This window comes from Ascaphus truei, unplaced genomic scaffold (genome assembly GCF_040206685.1).
Source record: "Ascaphus truei isolate aAscTru1 unplaced genomic scaffold, aAscTru1.hap1 HAP1_SCAFFOLD_1192, whole genome shotgun sequence".
Classification (NCBI taxonomy): Eukaryota; Metazoa; Chordata; class Amphibia; order Anura; family Ascaphidae; genus Ascaphus; species Ascaphus truei.
Genome location: NW_027454062.1, coordinates 59151 through 75028, shown reverse-complemented (window position 1 = coordinate 75028; position 15878 = coordinate 59151). Strand labels below are relative to the sequence as shown.

At 43.0% G+C, this 15878-nt stretch overlaps 1 long non-coding RNA gene across 3 annotated transcripts in view; it reads left to right on the top strand.

Moving 5' to 3' along the window:
* LOC142475366 (uncharacterized) overlaps window positions 1–15878 on the top strand; it is a 65097-nt gene that overhangs the window by 30685 nt on the left and 18534 nt on the right. For 2 of the 3 annotated variants that reach the window (XR_012790900.1, XR_012790899.1), the window contains 10 exons: window positions 1460–1581; window positions 2600–2695; window positions 4140–4243; window positions 5465–5575; window positions 7972–8091; window positions 9112–9207; window positions 10652–10755; window positions 11977–12087; window positions 14484–14603; window positions 15624–15719. This is a non-coding gene — a long non-coding RNA (uncharacterized LOC142475366). The remainder of the gene's footprint in view (window positions 1–1459; window positions 1582–2599; window positions 2696–4139; window positions 4244–5464; window positions 5576–7971; window positions 8092–9111; window positions 9208–10651; window positions 10756–11976; window positions 12088–14483; window positions 14604–15623; window positions 15720–15878) is intronic. The other variant, XR_012790901.1, reaches the window with a different exon arrangement.

Below are 15878 nucleotides of genomic sequence, written 5' to 3'. Positions count from 1 at the left end.
CTAGCCCACACCCTTGGCTAAATTCCCAAACATGTTCATCACACTTCCACTCGCTGTTCTTAATGCCTATGAAGGAAATCACACAATTGATATTTGATTTTTCTACAGTAAAAATGTCTCCAGTCCTGTATAAAGCTGCTCTCTGGGGCCAAACCACACTACTTTTTTTTCACATTCATCAACACTCAAATTTAATTTACGCTGTCTTTTTTTCCCTGTATTTGACTCCCTCCACTAACCTTCTCCTCACACTTGCCATCCTTCCTTCACTTCTCCTCAAGCATTTGACTACTTCAGAGGCAAGGTGGATGCCACCCACAAGGAGATTCCTTCTGTCCCTTCCCCCTTCTCTCCTTCTACCTAATTCTCCTTCTGCATTTGACTCCTTTTCTTCTCTTACAGAGCTGGAAGCTAATCATCTTCTCTTCTCCCTCTACCACATGCCCTCTAGATCGTATCCCCTCACACCTTACTGCATCTCTTAGTCCCCACTCTCACCCACATCTTCAATTCCTCCCTATTCTCTGGCTCTTTACCCTCTTACTTTAAGCCTGTAGTGGTCACCCTTTTCTCAGAAACAACCTACACCCTATGTGCCTTACTAACTACCGCCCTGTATCCCTCCTGCTGTTTGTCTCCTAATTGCTAGAATGTCAACATTCTTAAATCACATTCCCTCCTGGATCCTTTACAACCTGCCTTTCGTACAGCTCGTTCTACAGACTGTGCTTAAAGCAAATTCCCAAGGTCACTTTTCCCTACTAATCCTACTTGATCTATCTGCTGCGTTTGATGCTCTCAATCACTCTCCTCCTTCATATTCTAAACTCTCTCTTGGTATCCGTAACACAGTTCTATCCTGGTTTTCATCATAACTTTCCTGTCACACATTCTCCATCTCTGTTGCTAACATGTCTTCGTCTTCTATTGATCTGTCTGTGGGTATACATCAGGGCTCTGTTCTGAGATCTCTCTTTCTCTCTACATACTATCATTTGGTGACCTCATCAACTCTTTGTGACAATCCTATAAATAACAAATACAAATATCAGGTCATGGGAATAAGTGATTTGGACATAAAAGTAACATTTCGGAAGTGTGGACAACTAATACATCTTGTAGATTGCCTTTACAGTGTGATGTCATTGATTCAGTAGATTGTGTGCAGACCAGGACTGCAGTACAGTGTCACTCACATGGATGACTTGCGTGGTAGAAGCTCAAGAACAAGGATGTCAAACTCCAGTCCTCGAGGGCAGCAAACAGGCCAGGTTTTCAGGATATCCCTACTGAAAACCTGGCCTGTTTGGGACCCTCGAGGACTGGAGTTTGACATGCATGCTCTAGAAGGAGCACAGCTGTGGGTGGGAGGTGGATTTGCTTTGCATCAAATGGTTTGGAGCAAGGTTTATTGTATGTATTATCATAATAACAATGCAATGCTTAACTTTTATTTCAGGAGGGATGACTGCAGAACAGAAGTGAATATTGAAGCCATGTGTTCCTTTTCTTGCAAAAGAGAAAATTTGAAGGACAGTTGAAGAGAAGGAAAATTACTACACAGAGACAGATAAGCAATGTGTATATTTCTCATTTACCATTTAGTATTTGTCGTTTTATTGACTCCACACAATCCGGCTGCTACGGGTTTCACATTGAATATTTTCATCTCTACTCTACCCCTTCCTGTGATCTGAACCATGCAAGTTTTCGTTGATTCAATACATCATGAGTAGAGTGTGGCTACAGTATGAAGTAAAGACCCAAGGACCACATCTACTACCATTCATAACAAGAACATGTGCAGTAGCGCACAGCTGCAGTTCTATGTGATTGTTATGAAAGGTTGAGGTGGTTCAATTCTATGAATCTGGAGTGGGATGGATCCTGTTTGCATCATATGGTTTCATCTAGGCCAGTAGATTATATAACTCTCAGTACAGGTTACACATGGCATCAGTATTAGTGATTTAAAGAGGAGGAAAGCTTCAATGTGGAGAACAAAGCCAAGTAATGTTGAAGTTACTCCTTTTACCATTTACTTGGTCAGTCTGTACTGTCTACTCTCCACACAGCTGCTAAGGATCTTCCATTTTAAATACTTTCACCTCCTATTCTGCACTGCTTTGCTGTCCATTATTCAGAGATGCGTTCCAGTCATGTTTAGCACTCTGAATCTCTCTGCAGTCATTGGTTCAGCACATCATGGGTAGAGCATGGCTACAGATACAGCAAGCTATTATTATTTTACCGGCTGATCACCCATAATATTGCATTAAAACATAGAATATCACTTAATTTCCAAAAGATTCAGTGATGCTGATAATGCAGAATCTCACAACATTTCCCATCATAATGCCATAATGCACAAGTGGGAGAAATAATCCTTGCTATATCTGTACATTGTGTGACGTATTACCTCAATGACCAATGAGAGCAAGTACATCTTCTGTATAGAGCGGCTGTGTTATGATGCAGTTATTGATCATCATTGACATAATCACAAGAATCTTATGCAAAGGGAAATTGTCCGCAGCGAAGTGAGATTTCAGCCCCCAAACGTCTGTAATATTAATGCAATGTCTTACTTTTGTTGCAGTGAACACTGAAGAGACGGATCTACTACAACACTGTACAGGATGAGCATACGCTACAAGCAGCAAAATGATCTTGCAGTTGACAGTATGTTGTTCTGGTAATGTGCACAATTATTATTTATGGGCTACACACCACAGTGCTGGACATATTCTGTTAACTTCAACTCTACTCCTAACATGGAGATGTCTTCCTGGTGTTACTGATTCAGTACATCATATGCACAGTGTGGTTATGATATGATGGATTGATTTAATGAACCCACCAACCAATGATGACATCTGCATCATCTTCTGTAAAGTGCAGCTACAGCATGATATTATCAGCATTTGGTGCGGTATAATCAGAGGTATCTATGTGCTTTTGTGCCTGTTTTAAGTCCTCCAGCTTAACGCCCCTACACCTCCCACTACACAGGCATACTTACTTATGCATACACTGACATCTGGCATACCTACACACACCCCAGGGCCACTTCCTTCCCCTGATGTCAGGGAGAGGATGGGCATGCAGAGTGCAGTAAGTCTCCACGTTACTCTGGCCAACAGTCTTGGCCTACCTCCAGCATCTGTCACCCACAACATCTGTTCCCTCCTTGTAAAGTGCTGAACTATCTCACCTGGGTCAGTGCTATAGCTGATCACAGTGCCCGATCAGGATGTCACTGTGACAGGCAGCAGTGCAGATTGACCGGTCAATCAATGCAGTGCCGCAACATATGCACTAAATGAGATTTCCGTGCCCCCAGTCAGGTTACTCCCTGGGCAGTGACCCTGCTCACACCCTCCCCTAGTTCCACCTCTGATCACAATTATCTCTCTTGGAGAGTGTAGCAAATTGGAGTTGGGGGAATCTCACCTCTGCCATGCATGGTCACAATCTGGGCACAGGACCCAAATAGTGGGCAATGTGGCACTTCTTACAGTAGAGAATAAGTAACTTTATTCTTTACTTGTGTATTAAGGACCTTATTTGCATTAAATTCAGTCCACATGGGACCAAGACTTTCTGGCTTACTGAACAAAGTGGAATTGTTTCGTAGAGGGTGGAGAATTGTATTTTATCTGAAATTACCCCCTCTGCACAAAATACAAACAATTATACCCATACAAGTACCTTGTGGAAGTTGTTGCCCTCTATCTTCCTGTGGTCTCTCCCTGTTTCTCACCGTGCCTCCTCCCATTTCCTTGCACCTGTGCGTCTCCGCATATATCCCTATACTCAGAGCCGGCTCCGGTCAGTGACATGGGATGCCCAAATATGAGCATACCCATATATGGGCATCCATGCCACTGACCGGAGCCCGCTCTGTTGCGGATATGGAGAGAGACTGGGAGATTTACATCCCCTTATAATTCATATGGTGCATAGTACCGGCACGTATTGTTTTACCGGTACTGTGTACCTTCCTACTTTCACACTGGTACAGTATATGCTGCAGTGGGACTGAGAGGGATATATTGGTAACACATAGTCATTGTTGGGGGAATTCAATCCATTTTGAAAATAGTAATGAAATGTTTTTTACTTTTCTTTTTTTTCAGTAATGAAGAATGAAACATTTCTGTTAAAATTGAATTGGAGGTGAACTGGATTCATCATCAACTCTGCACCAGTGTGAATTGATGTTCTTTAATGTTCTGATAAGGTACATGCAACATCTCTTCCTCAACCCCTGCACCACTCTCTGCCTCTTGCCTCTCTCTCTCCACCTCCCTGCTAAGCGTATTAACCCATCTAATGTAATCCACATTCCATGTCTCACTTTACTCTTCACTTCTCACGTGCCCTCTGGAATGACTGCTCTCTGACTAACAAGGTCTATTTGTACATGACCTCTTCTGCTCTCATCATCCACCACCTCTCATTCCCCTCACCCCTGTCCTACTCGATACCTCAGCTTAATTGAACTCTCTCCTCTGACATCTACCCTTATCTCTAACCTCTCCTCACTTTCTGCTTAAACTAACTATCTTGTTAACTTTTACAATGCTATCATCTCCTCCTCCTCCCTCCTCCTCCTCCCTCCTCCATCATATATATGCCCCTTCTAGGCTCTGACACACTCATCCCTGTAAGGCCATGATTATCATGGGCACATGCTTGGTCATCCACAGTGCGTGCGAGCGATGCAGAGCCGCCTCGGACCTCAGTGCAGGGATTGCTGCATACCCCCAGCATCTGTCACCCACAAACAATACACACACTAATACTCCCCACAATACACACTATAATACCTCCTCAATACTAATCTCCCCAATAATATTATAGCTCCAAACACAATATACACAACACCCTTACACAAGATACACAATCTAGTACTCTCCTCTGCACCTCTACACACAATATAATACTCCCACACACACAATATACACACTACCCTCCTACCCCCATAAAATACAACCAATAATACACACACACTTTGTGGATGTTGGGACCAGCTCCCGGCATGCACCAGTGAAAGAGAGAGGCTCGGAAGAACTCCCTCCATCCGTGCCTTCCTCCGTTTCACATCTTCTCCCTGTCTCTCTCCCTCCCTTTCCTTGCATCTCCCTGCGTCTTTACGTATACCCAGTCAGTGACGGCTCTGGTCACGTGATGCCTTAATATGGGCTTATCCATATATGTTCATCCACGTCACTAATGTGATGCCCGCACTGTTGCGGAGCTGGTACTTACGACGGGCACTTATTGTTTTATCAGTACTGCGTACCTGACTCTACCGGCCTACTTTCAACACTAGTACAATATGTGCTTCACTACGAGTGAGTGGGGAATATTGGCATCACACAGTCACTGTTGAATATGCCATTCAATCCATTTTGAAAATAGTAATGCAATGTGGTTTTGTTTTGTTTGCTTTTTGCAGTAATGAAGAATGGAAAAGTTATATTAAAATTAAATTGGAGGGGGACTAGATTCAGCATTTCATCATGAACTCTGCACTTGTGAGAATTTAACTTCTTGAATACCCTGACAGGTACACGCAACATTAAGACTATAATCTGCTGTGCAAGCTTTCGTGCTATACCTCCCCCTCAGGTTTTGATTTATACATTTGCTCCCTCAATTCATGTCCTCTAATATTTGAAAGCTCTCTCCTAGCATTTTCTCTTTACCACAGAACGTCATCCCAATGTAACCTCTCTCTTGTTCTTTCTGCTGGCTGTTTCCTCACTCCTCTGTTAAACTTTTCTAATTTCTCTAACTTCCACACTCCTGCTTTTATCCACATGTTCTCCTCTTTCCTTCCCCTACCTTTGCATGTGTCTACACACTGCACCATTTGTACAGACCTCTATTGCAGCTATTTCTGCACTGCTCAATGAAAAGCACTCTTTAATATCCTATTCTCTGTGCCCCCTCTCTCTGCGCCCCCTCTTTTGGCGCCTCCTCTCTCTGCGCCCCCTCTCTCTGCGCCTATCTGTCTCATTCTCTCTACGTCCCTCTCTCTCTACATAGAGCTGTCTCTGTCTCTCTCTACACCTATCTCTGTGTCTCCTTCTATGTTTGCTGATGTGTGGGATATCTCTTATAATCTTGAACCTGCTCATATACACATCGGGCCTCCCTGCCTCTGCCTCCCTGCTAAGAGTGTTAACCTATCTAATGTAATCCACATTCCTTTCCTTACTTTTCTCTTCCCTTCTCCTATGCCATCTGGAATGTCCGTTCTCTGACTAACAAGGCTCTAGTTGTACATGACCTCTTCTGCTCTCATCATTCACAATCAGTCATTCCCCTCACCCCATCTTACCTGTCCCACTGATTTGCCTCTGCTTAATTAAACTCTCCTCTGACATCTACTCTAACCTCTCTGCTCTCTCTCTCTTTCCGCTTAAACTAACAATCTTATTAACTCTTACAATGCTATCCTCCTATCTATATGCCCCCTCTAGGCTCTGACACACTTGTCCCTCTAGCCCACACCCTTGGCTAAATTCCCAAACATGTTCATCACACTTCCACTCGCTGTTCTTAATGCCTATGAAGGAAATCACACAATTGATATTTGATTTTTCTACAGTAAAAATGTCTCCAGTCCTGTATAAAGCTGCTCTCTGGGGCCAAACCACACTACTTTTTTTTCACATTCATCAACACTCAAATTTAATTTACGCTGTCTTTTTTTCCCTGTATTTGACTCCCTCCACTAACCTTCTCCTCACACTTGCCATCCTTCCTTCACTTCTCCTCAAGCATTTGACTACTTCAGAGGCAAGGTGGATGCCACCCACAAGGAGATTCCTTCTGTCCCTTCCCCCTTCTCTCCTTCTACCTAATTCTCCTTCTGCATTTGACTCTTTCTTCTCTTACAGAGCTGGAAGCAAATCATCTTCTCTTCTCCCTCTACCACATGCCCTCTAGATCGTATCCCCTCACACCTTACTGCATCTCTTAGTCCCCACTCTCACCCACATCTTCAATTCCTCCCTATTCTCTGGCTCTTTACCCTCTTACTTTAAGCCTGTAGTGGTCACCCTTTTCTCAGAAACAACCTACACCCTATGTGCCTTACTAACTACCGCCCTGTATCCCTCCTGCTGTTTGTCTCCTAATTGCTAGAATGTCAACATTCTTAAATCACATTCCCTCCTGGATCCTTTACAACCTGCCTTTCGTACAGCTCGTTCTACAGACTGTGCTTAAAGCAAATTCCCAAGGTCACTTTTCCCTACTAATCCTACTTGATCTATCTGCTGCGTTTGATGCTCTCAATCACTCTCCTCCTTCATATTCTAAACTCTCTCTTGGTATCCGTAACACAGTTCTATCCTGGTTTTCATCATAACTTTCCTGTCACACATTCTCCATCTCTGTTGCTAACATGTCTTCGTCTTCTATTAATCTGTCTGTGGGTATACATCAGGGCTCTGTTCTGAGATCTCTCTTTCTCTCTACATACTATCATTTGGTGACCTCATCAACTCTTTGTGACAATCCTATAAATAACAAATACAAATATCAGGTCATGGGAATAAGTGATTTGGACATAAAAGTAACATTTCGGAAGTGTGGACAACTAATACATCTTGTAGATTGCCTTTACAGTGTGATGTCATTGATTCAGTAGATTGTGTGCAGACCAGGACTGCAGTACAGTGTCACTCACATGGATGACTTGCGTGGTAGAAGCTCAAGAACAAGGATGTCAAACTCCAGTCCTCGAGGGCCGCAAACAGGCCAGGTTTTCAGGATATCCCTACTGAAAACCTGGCCTGTTTGGGACCCTCGAGGACTGGAGTTTGACATGCATGCTCTAGAAGGAGCACAGCTGTGGGTGGGAGGTGGATTTGCTTTGCATCAAATGGTTTGGAGCAAGGTTTATTGTATGTATTATCATAATAACAATGCAATGCTTAACTTTTATTTCAGGAGGGATGACTGCAGAACAGAAGTGAATATTGAAGCCACGTGTTCCTTTTCTTGCAAAAGAGAACATTTGAAGGACAGTTGAAGAGAAGGAAAATTACTACACAGAGACAGATAAGCAATGTGTATATTTCTCATTTACCATTTAGTATTTGTCGTTTTATTGACTCCACACAATCCGGCTGCTACGGGTTTCACATTGAATATTTTCATCTCTACTCTACCCCTTCCTGTGATCTGAACCATGCAAGTTTTCGTTGATTCAATACATCATGAGTAGAGGGTGGCTACAGTATGAAGTAAAGACCCAAGGACCACATCTACTACCATTCATAACAAGAACATGTGCAGTAGCGCACAGCTGCAGTTCTATGTGATTGTTATGAAAGGTTGAGGTGGTTCAATTCTATGAATCTGGAGTGGGATGGATCCTGTTTGCATCATATGGTTTCATCTAGGCCAGTAGATTATATAACTCTCAGTACAGGTTACACATGGCATCAGTATTAGTGATTTAAAGAGGAGGAAAGCTTCAATGTGGAGAACAAAGCCAAGTAATGTTGAAGTTACTCCTTTTACCATTTACTTGGTCAGTCTGTACTGTCTACTCTCCACACAGCTGCTAAGGATCTTCCATTTTAAATACTTTCACCTCCTATTCTGCACTGCTTTGCTGCCCATTATTCAGAGATGCGTTCCAGTCATGTTTAGCACTCTGAATCTCTCTGCAGTCATTGGTTCAGCACATCATGGGTAGAGCATGGCTACAGATACAGCAAGCTATTATTATTTTACCGGCTGATCACCCATAATATTGCATTAAAACATAGAATATCACTTAATTTCCAAAAGATTCAGTGATGCTGATAATGCAGAATCTCACAACATTTCCCATCATAATGCCATAATGCACAAGTGGGAGAAATAATCCTTGCTATATCTGTACATTGTGTGACGTATTACCTCAATGACCAATGAGAGCAAGTACATCTTCTGTATAGAGCGGCTGTGTTATGATGCAGTTATTGATCATCATTGACATAATCACAAGAATCTTATGCAAAGGGAAATTGTCCGCAGCGAAGTGAGATTTCAGCCCCCAAACGTCTGTAATATTAATGCAATGTCTTACTTTTGTTGCAGTGAACACTGAAGAGACGGATCTACTACAACACTGTACAGGATGAGCATACGCTACAAGCAGCAAAATGATCTTGCAGTTGACAGTATGTTGTTCTGGTAATGTGCACAATTATTATTTATGGGCTACACACCACAGTGCTGGACATATTCTGTTAACTTCAACTCTACTCCTAACATGGAGATGTCTTCCTGGTGTTACTGATTCAGTACATCATATGCACAGTGTGGTTATGATATGATGGATTGATTTAATGAACCCACCAACCAATGATGACATCTGCATCATCTTCTGTAAAGTGCAGCTACAGCATGATATTATCAGCATTTGGTGCGGTATAATCAGAGGTATCTATGTGCTTTTGTGCCTGTTTTAAGTCCTCCAGCTTAACGCCCCTACACCTCCCACTACACAGGCATACTTACTTATGCATACACTGACATCTGGCATACCTACACACACCCCAGGGCCACTTCCTTCCCCTGATGTCAGGGAGAGGATGGGCATGCAGAGTGCAGTAAGTCTCCACGTTACTCTGGCCAACAGTCTTGGCCTACCTCCAGCATCTGTCACCCACAACATCTGTTCCCTCCTTGTAAAGTGCTGAACTATCTCACCTGGGTCAGTGCTATAGCTGATCACAGTGCCCGATCAGGATGTCACTGTGACAGGCAGCAGTGCAGATTGACCGGTCAATCAATGCAGTGCCGCAACATATGCACTAAATGAGATTTCCGTGCCCCCAGTCAGGTTACTCCCTGGGCAGTGACCCTGCTCACACCCTCCCCTAGTTCCACCTCTGATCACAATTATCTCTCTTGGAGAGTGTAGCAAATTGGAGTTGGGGGAATCTCACCTCTGCCATGCATGGTCACAATCTGGGCACAGGACCCAAATAGTGGGCAATGTGGCACTTCTTACAGTAGAGAATAAGTAACTTTATTCTTTACTTGTGTATTAAGGACCTTATTTGCATTAAATTCAGTCCACATGGGACCAAGACTTTCTGGCTTACTGAACAAAGTGGAATTGTTTCGTAGAGGGTGGAGAATTGTATTTTATCTGAAATTACCCCCTCTGCACAAAATACAAACAATTATACCCATACAAGTACCTTGTGGAAGTTGTTGCCCTCTATCTTCCTGTGGTCTCTCCCTGTTTCTCACCGTGCCTCCTCCCATTTCCTTGCACCTGTGCGTCTCCGCATATATCCCTATACTCAGAGCCGGCTCCGGTCAGTGACATGGGATGCCCAAATATGAGCATACCCATATATGGGCATCCATGCCACTGACCGGAGCCCGCTCTGTTGCGGATATGGAGAGAGACTGGGAGATTTACATCCCCTTATAATTCATATGGTGCATAGTACCGGCACGTATTGTTTTACCGGTACTGTGTACCTTCCTACTTTCACACTGGTACAGTATATGCTGCAGTGGGACTGAGAGGGATATATTGGTAACACATAGTCATTGTTGGGGGAATTCAATCCATTTTGAAAATAGTAATGAAATGTTTTTTACTTTTCTTTTTTTTCAGTAATGAAGAATGAAACATTTCTGTTAAAATTGAATTGGAGGTGAACTGGATTCATCATCAACTCTGCACCAGTGTGAATTGATGTTCTTTAATGTTCTGATAAGGTACATGCAACATCTCTTCCTCAACCCCTGCACCACTCTCTGCCTCTTGCCTCTCTCTCTCCACCTCCCTGCTAAGCGTATTAACCCATCTAATGTAATCCACATTCCATGTCTCACTTTACTCTTCACTTCTCACGTGCCCTCTGGAATGACTGCTCTCTGACTAACAAGGTCTATTTGTACATGACCTCTTCTGCTCTCATCATCCACCACCTCTCATTCCCCTCACCCCTGTCCTACTCGATACCTCAGCTTAATTGAACTCTCTCCTCTGACATCTACCCTTATCTCTAACCTCTCCTCACTTTCTGCTTAAACTAACTATCTTGTTAACTTTTACAATGCTATCATCTCCTCCTCCTCCCTCCTCCTCCTCCCTCCTCCATCATATATATGCCCCTTCTAGGCTCTGACACACTCATCCCTGTAAGGCCATGATTATCATGGGCACATGCTTGGTCATCCACAGTGCGTGCGAGCGATGCAGAGCCGCCTCGGACCTCAGTGCAGGGATTGCTGCATACCCCCAGCATCTGTCACCCACAAACAATACACACACTAATACTCCCCACAATACACACTATAATACCTCCTCAATACTAATCTCCCCAATAATATTATAGCTCCAAACACAATATACACAACACCCTTACACAAGATACACAATCTAGTACTCTCCTCTGCACCTCTACACACAATATAATACTCCCACACACACAATATACACACTACCCTCCTACCCCCATAAAATACAACCAATAATACACACACACTTTGTGGATGTTGGGACCAGCTCCCGGCATGCACCAGTGAAAGAGAGAGGCTCGGAAGAACTCCCTCCATCCGTGCCTTCCTCCGTTTCACATCTTCTCCCTGTCTCTCTCCCTCCCTTTCCTTGCATCTCCCTGCGTCTTTACGTATACCCAGTCAGTGACGGCTCTGGTCACGTGATGCCTTAATATGGGCTTATCCATATATGTTCATCCACGTCACTAATGTGATGCCCGCACTGTTGCGGAGCTGGTACTTACGACGGGCACTTATTGTTTTATCAGTACTGCGTACCTGACTCTACCGGCCTACTTTCAACACTAGTACAATATGTGCTTCACTACGAGTGAGTGGGGAATATTGGCATCACACAGTCACTGTTGAATATGCCATTCAATCCATTTTGAAAATAGTAATGCAATGTGGTTTTGTTTTGTTTGCTTTTTGCAGTAATGAAGAATGGAAAAGTTATATTAAAATTAAATTGGAGGGGGACTAGATTCAGCATTTCATCATGAACTCTGCACTTGTGAGAATTTAACTTCTTGAATACCCTGACAGGTACACGCAACATTAAGACTATAATCTGCTGTGCAAGCTTTCGTGCTATACCTCCCCCTCAGGTTTTGATTTATACATTTGCTCCCTCAATTCATGTCCTCTAATATTTGAAAGCTCTCTCCTAGCATTTTCTCTTTACCACAGAACGTCATCCCAATGTAACCTCTCTCTTGTTCTTTCTGCTGGCTGTTTCCTCACTCCTCTGTTAAACTTTTCTAATTTCTCTAACTTCCACACTCCTGCTTTTATCCACATGTTCTCCTCTTTCCTTCCCCTACCTTTGCATGTGTCTACACACTGCACCATTTGTACAGACCTCTATTGCAGCTATTTCTGCACTGCTCAATGAAAAGCACTCTTTAATATCCTATTCTCTGTGCCCCCTCTCTCTGCGCCCCCTCTTTTGGCGCCTCCTCTCTCTGCGCCCCCTCTCTCTGCGCCTATCTGTCTCATTCTCTCTACGTCCCTCTCTCTCTACATAGAGCTGTCTCTGTCTCTCTCTACACCTATCTCTGTGTCTCCTTCTATGTTTGCTGATGTGTGGGATATCTCTTATAATCTTGAACCTGCTCATATACACATCGGGCCTCCCTGCCTCTGCCTCCCTGCTAAGAGTGTTAACCTATCTAATGTAATCCACATTCCTTTCCTTACTTTTCTCTTCCCTTCTCCTATGCCATCTGGAATGTCCGTTCTCTGACTAACAAGGCTCTAGTTGTACATGACCTCTTCTGCTCTCATCATTCACAATCAGTCATTCCCCTCACCCCATCTTACCTGTCCCACTGATTTGCCTCTGCTTAATTAAACTCTCCTCTGACATCTACTCTAACCTCTCTGCTCTCTCTCTCTTTCCGCTTAAACTAACAATCTTATTAACTCTTACAATGCTATCCTCCTATCTATATGCCCCCTCTAGGCTCTGACACACTTGTCCCTCTAGCCCACACCCTTGGCTAAATTCCCAAACATGTTCATCACACTTCCACTCGCTGTTCTTAATGCCTATGAAGGAAATCACACAATTGATATTTGATTTTTCTACAGTAAAAATGTCTCCAGTCCTGTATAAAGCTGCTCTCTGGGGCCAAACCACACTACTTTTTTTTCACATTCATCAACACTCAAATTTAATTTACGCTGTCTTTTTTTCCCTGTATTTGACTCCCTCCACTAACCTTCTCCTCACACTTGCCATCCTTCCTTCACTTCTCCTCAAGCATTTGACTACTTCAGAGGCAAGGTGGATGCCACCCACAAGGAGATTCCTTCTGTCCCTTCCCCCTTCTCTCCTTCTACCTAATTCTCCTTCTGCATTTGACTCTTTCTTCTCTTACAGAGCTGGAAGCAAATCATCTTCTCTTCTCCCTCTACCACATGCCCTCTAGATCGTATCCCCTCACACCTTACTGCATCTCTTAGTCCCCACTCTCACCCACATCTTCAATTCCTCCCTATTCTCTGGCTCTTTACCCTCTTACTTTAAGCCTGTAGTGGTCACCCTTTTCTCAGAAACAACCTACACCCTATGTGCCTTACTAACTACCGCCCTGTATCCCTCCTGCTGTTTGTCTCCTAATTGCTAGAATGTCAACATTCTTAAATCACATTCCCTCCTGGATCCTTTACAACCTGCCTTTCGTACAGCTCGTTCTACAGACTGTGCTTAAAGCAAATTCCCAAGGTCACTTTTCCCTACTAATCCTACTTGATCTATCTGCTGCGTTTGATGCTCTCAATCACTCTCCTCCTTCATATTCTAAACTCTCTCTTGGTATCCGTAACACAGTTCTATCCTGGTTTTCATCATAACTTTCCTGTCACACATTCTCCATCTCTGTTGCTAACATGTCTTCGTCTTCTATTAATCTGTCTGTGGGTATACATCAGGGCTCTGTTCTGAGATCTCTCTTTCTCTCTACATACTATCATTTGGTGACCTCATCAACTCTTTGTGACAATCCTATAAATAACAAATACAAATATCAGGTCATGGGAATAAGTGATTTGGACATAAAAGTAACATTTCGGAAGTGTGGACAACTAATACATCTTGTAGATTGCCTTTACAGTGTGATGTCATTGATTCAGTAGATTGTGTGCAGACCAGGACTGCAGTACAGTGTCACTCACATGGATGACTTGCGTGGTAGAAGCTCAAGAACAAGGATGTCAAACTCCAGTCCTCGAGGGCCGCAAACAGGCCAGGTTTTCAGGATATCCCTACTGAAAACCTGGCCTGTTTGGGACCCTCGAGGACTGGAGTTTGACATGCATGCTCTAGAAGGAGCACAGCTGTGGGTGGGAGGTGGATTTGCTTTGCATCAAATGGTTTGGAGCAAGGTTTATTGTATGTATTATCATAATAACAATGCAATGCTTAACTTTTATTTCAGGAGGGATGACTGCAGAACAGAAGTGAATATTGAAGCCACGTGTTCCTTTTCTTGCAAAAGAGAACATTTGAAGGACAGTTGAAGAGAAGGAAAATTACTACACAGAGACAGATAAGCAATGTGTATATTTCTCATTTACCATTTAGTATTTGTCGTTTTATTGACTCCACACAATCCGGCTGCTACGGGTTTCACATTGAATATTTTCATCTCTACTCTACCCCTTCCTGTGATCTGAACCATGCAAGTTTTCGTTGATTCAATACATCATGAGTAGAGGGTGGCTACAGTATGAAGTAAAGACCCAAGGACCACATCTACTACCATTCATAACAAGAACATGTGCAGTAGCGCACAGCTGCAGTTCTATGTGATTGTTATGAAAGGTTGAGGTGGTTCAATTCTATGAATCTGGAGTGGGATGGATCCTGTTTGCATCATATGGTTTCATCTAGGCCAGTAGATTATATAACTCTCAGTACAGGTTACACATGGCATCAGTATTAGTGATTTAAAGAGGAGGAAAGCTTCAATGTGGAGAACAAAGCCAAGTAATGTTGAAGTTACTCCTTTTACCATTTACTTGGTCAGTCTGTACTGTCTACTCTCCACACAGCTGCTAAGGATCTTCCATTTTAAATACTTTCACCTCCTATTCTGCACTGCTTTGCTGCCCATTATTCAGAGATGCGTTCCAGTCATGTTTAGCACTCTGAATCTCTCTGCAGTCATTGGTTCAGCACATCATGGGTAGAGCATGGCTACAGATACAGCAAGCTATTATTATTTTACCGGCTGATCACCCATAATATTGCATTAAAACATAGAATATCACTTAATTTCCAAAAGATTCAGTGATGCTGATAATGCAGAATCTCACAACATTTCCCATCATAATGCCATAATGCACAAGTGGGAGAAATAATCCTTGCTATATCTGTACATTGTGTGACGTATTACCTCAATGACCAATGAGAGCAAGTACATCTTCTGTATAGAGCGGCTGTGTTATGATGCAGTTATTGATCATCATTGACATAATCACAAGAATCTTATGCAAAGGGAAATTGTCCGCAGCGAAGTGAGATTTCAGCCCCCAAACGTCTGTAATATTAATGCAATGTCTTACTTTTGTTGCAGTGAACACTGAAGAGACGGATCTACTACAACACTGTACAGGATGAGCATACGCTACAAGCAGCAAAATGATCTTGCAGTTGACAGTATGTTGTTCTGGTAATGTGCACAATTATTATTTATGGGCTACACACCACAGTGCTGGACATATTCTGTTAACTTCAACTCTACTCCTAACATGGAGATGTCTTCCTGGTGTTACTGATTCAGTACATCATATGCACAGTGTGGTTATGATATGATGGATTGATTTAATGA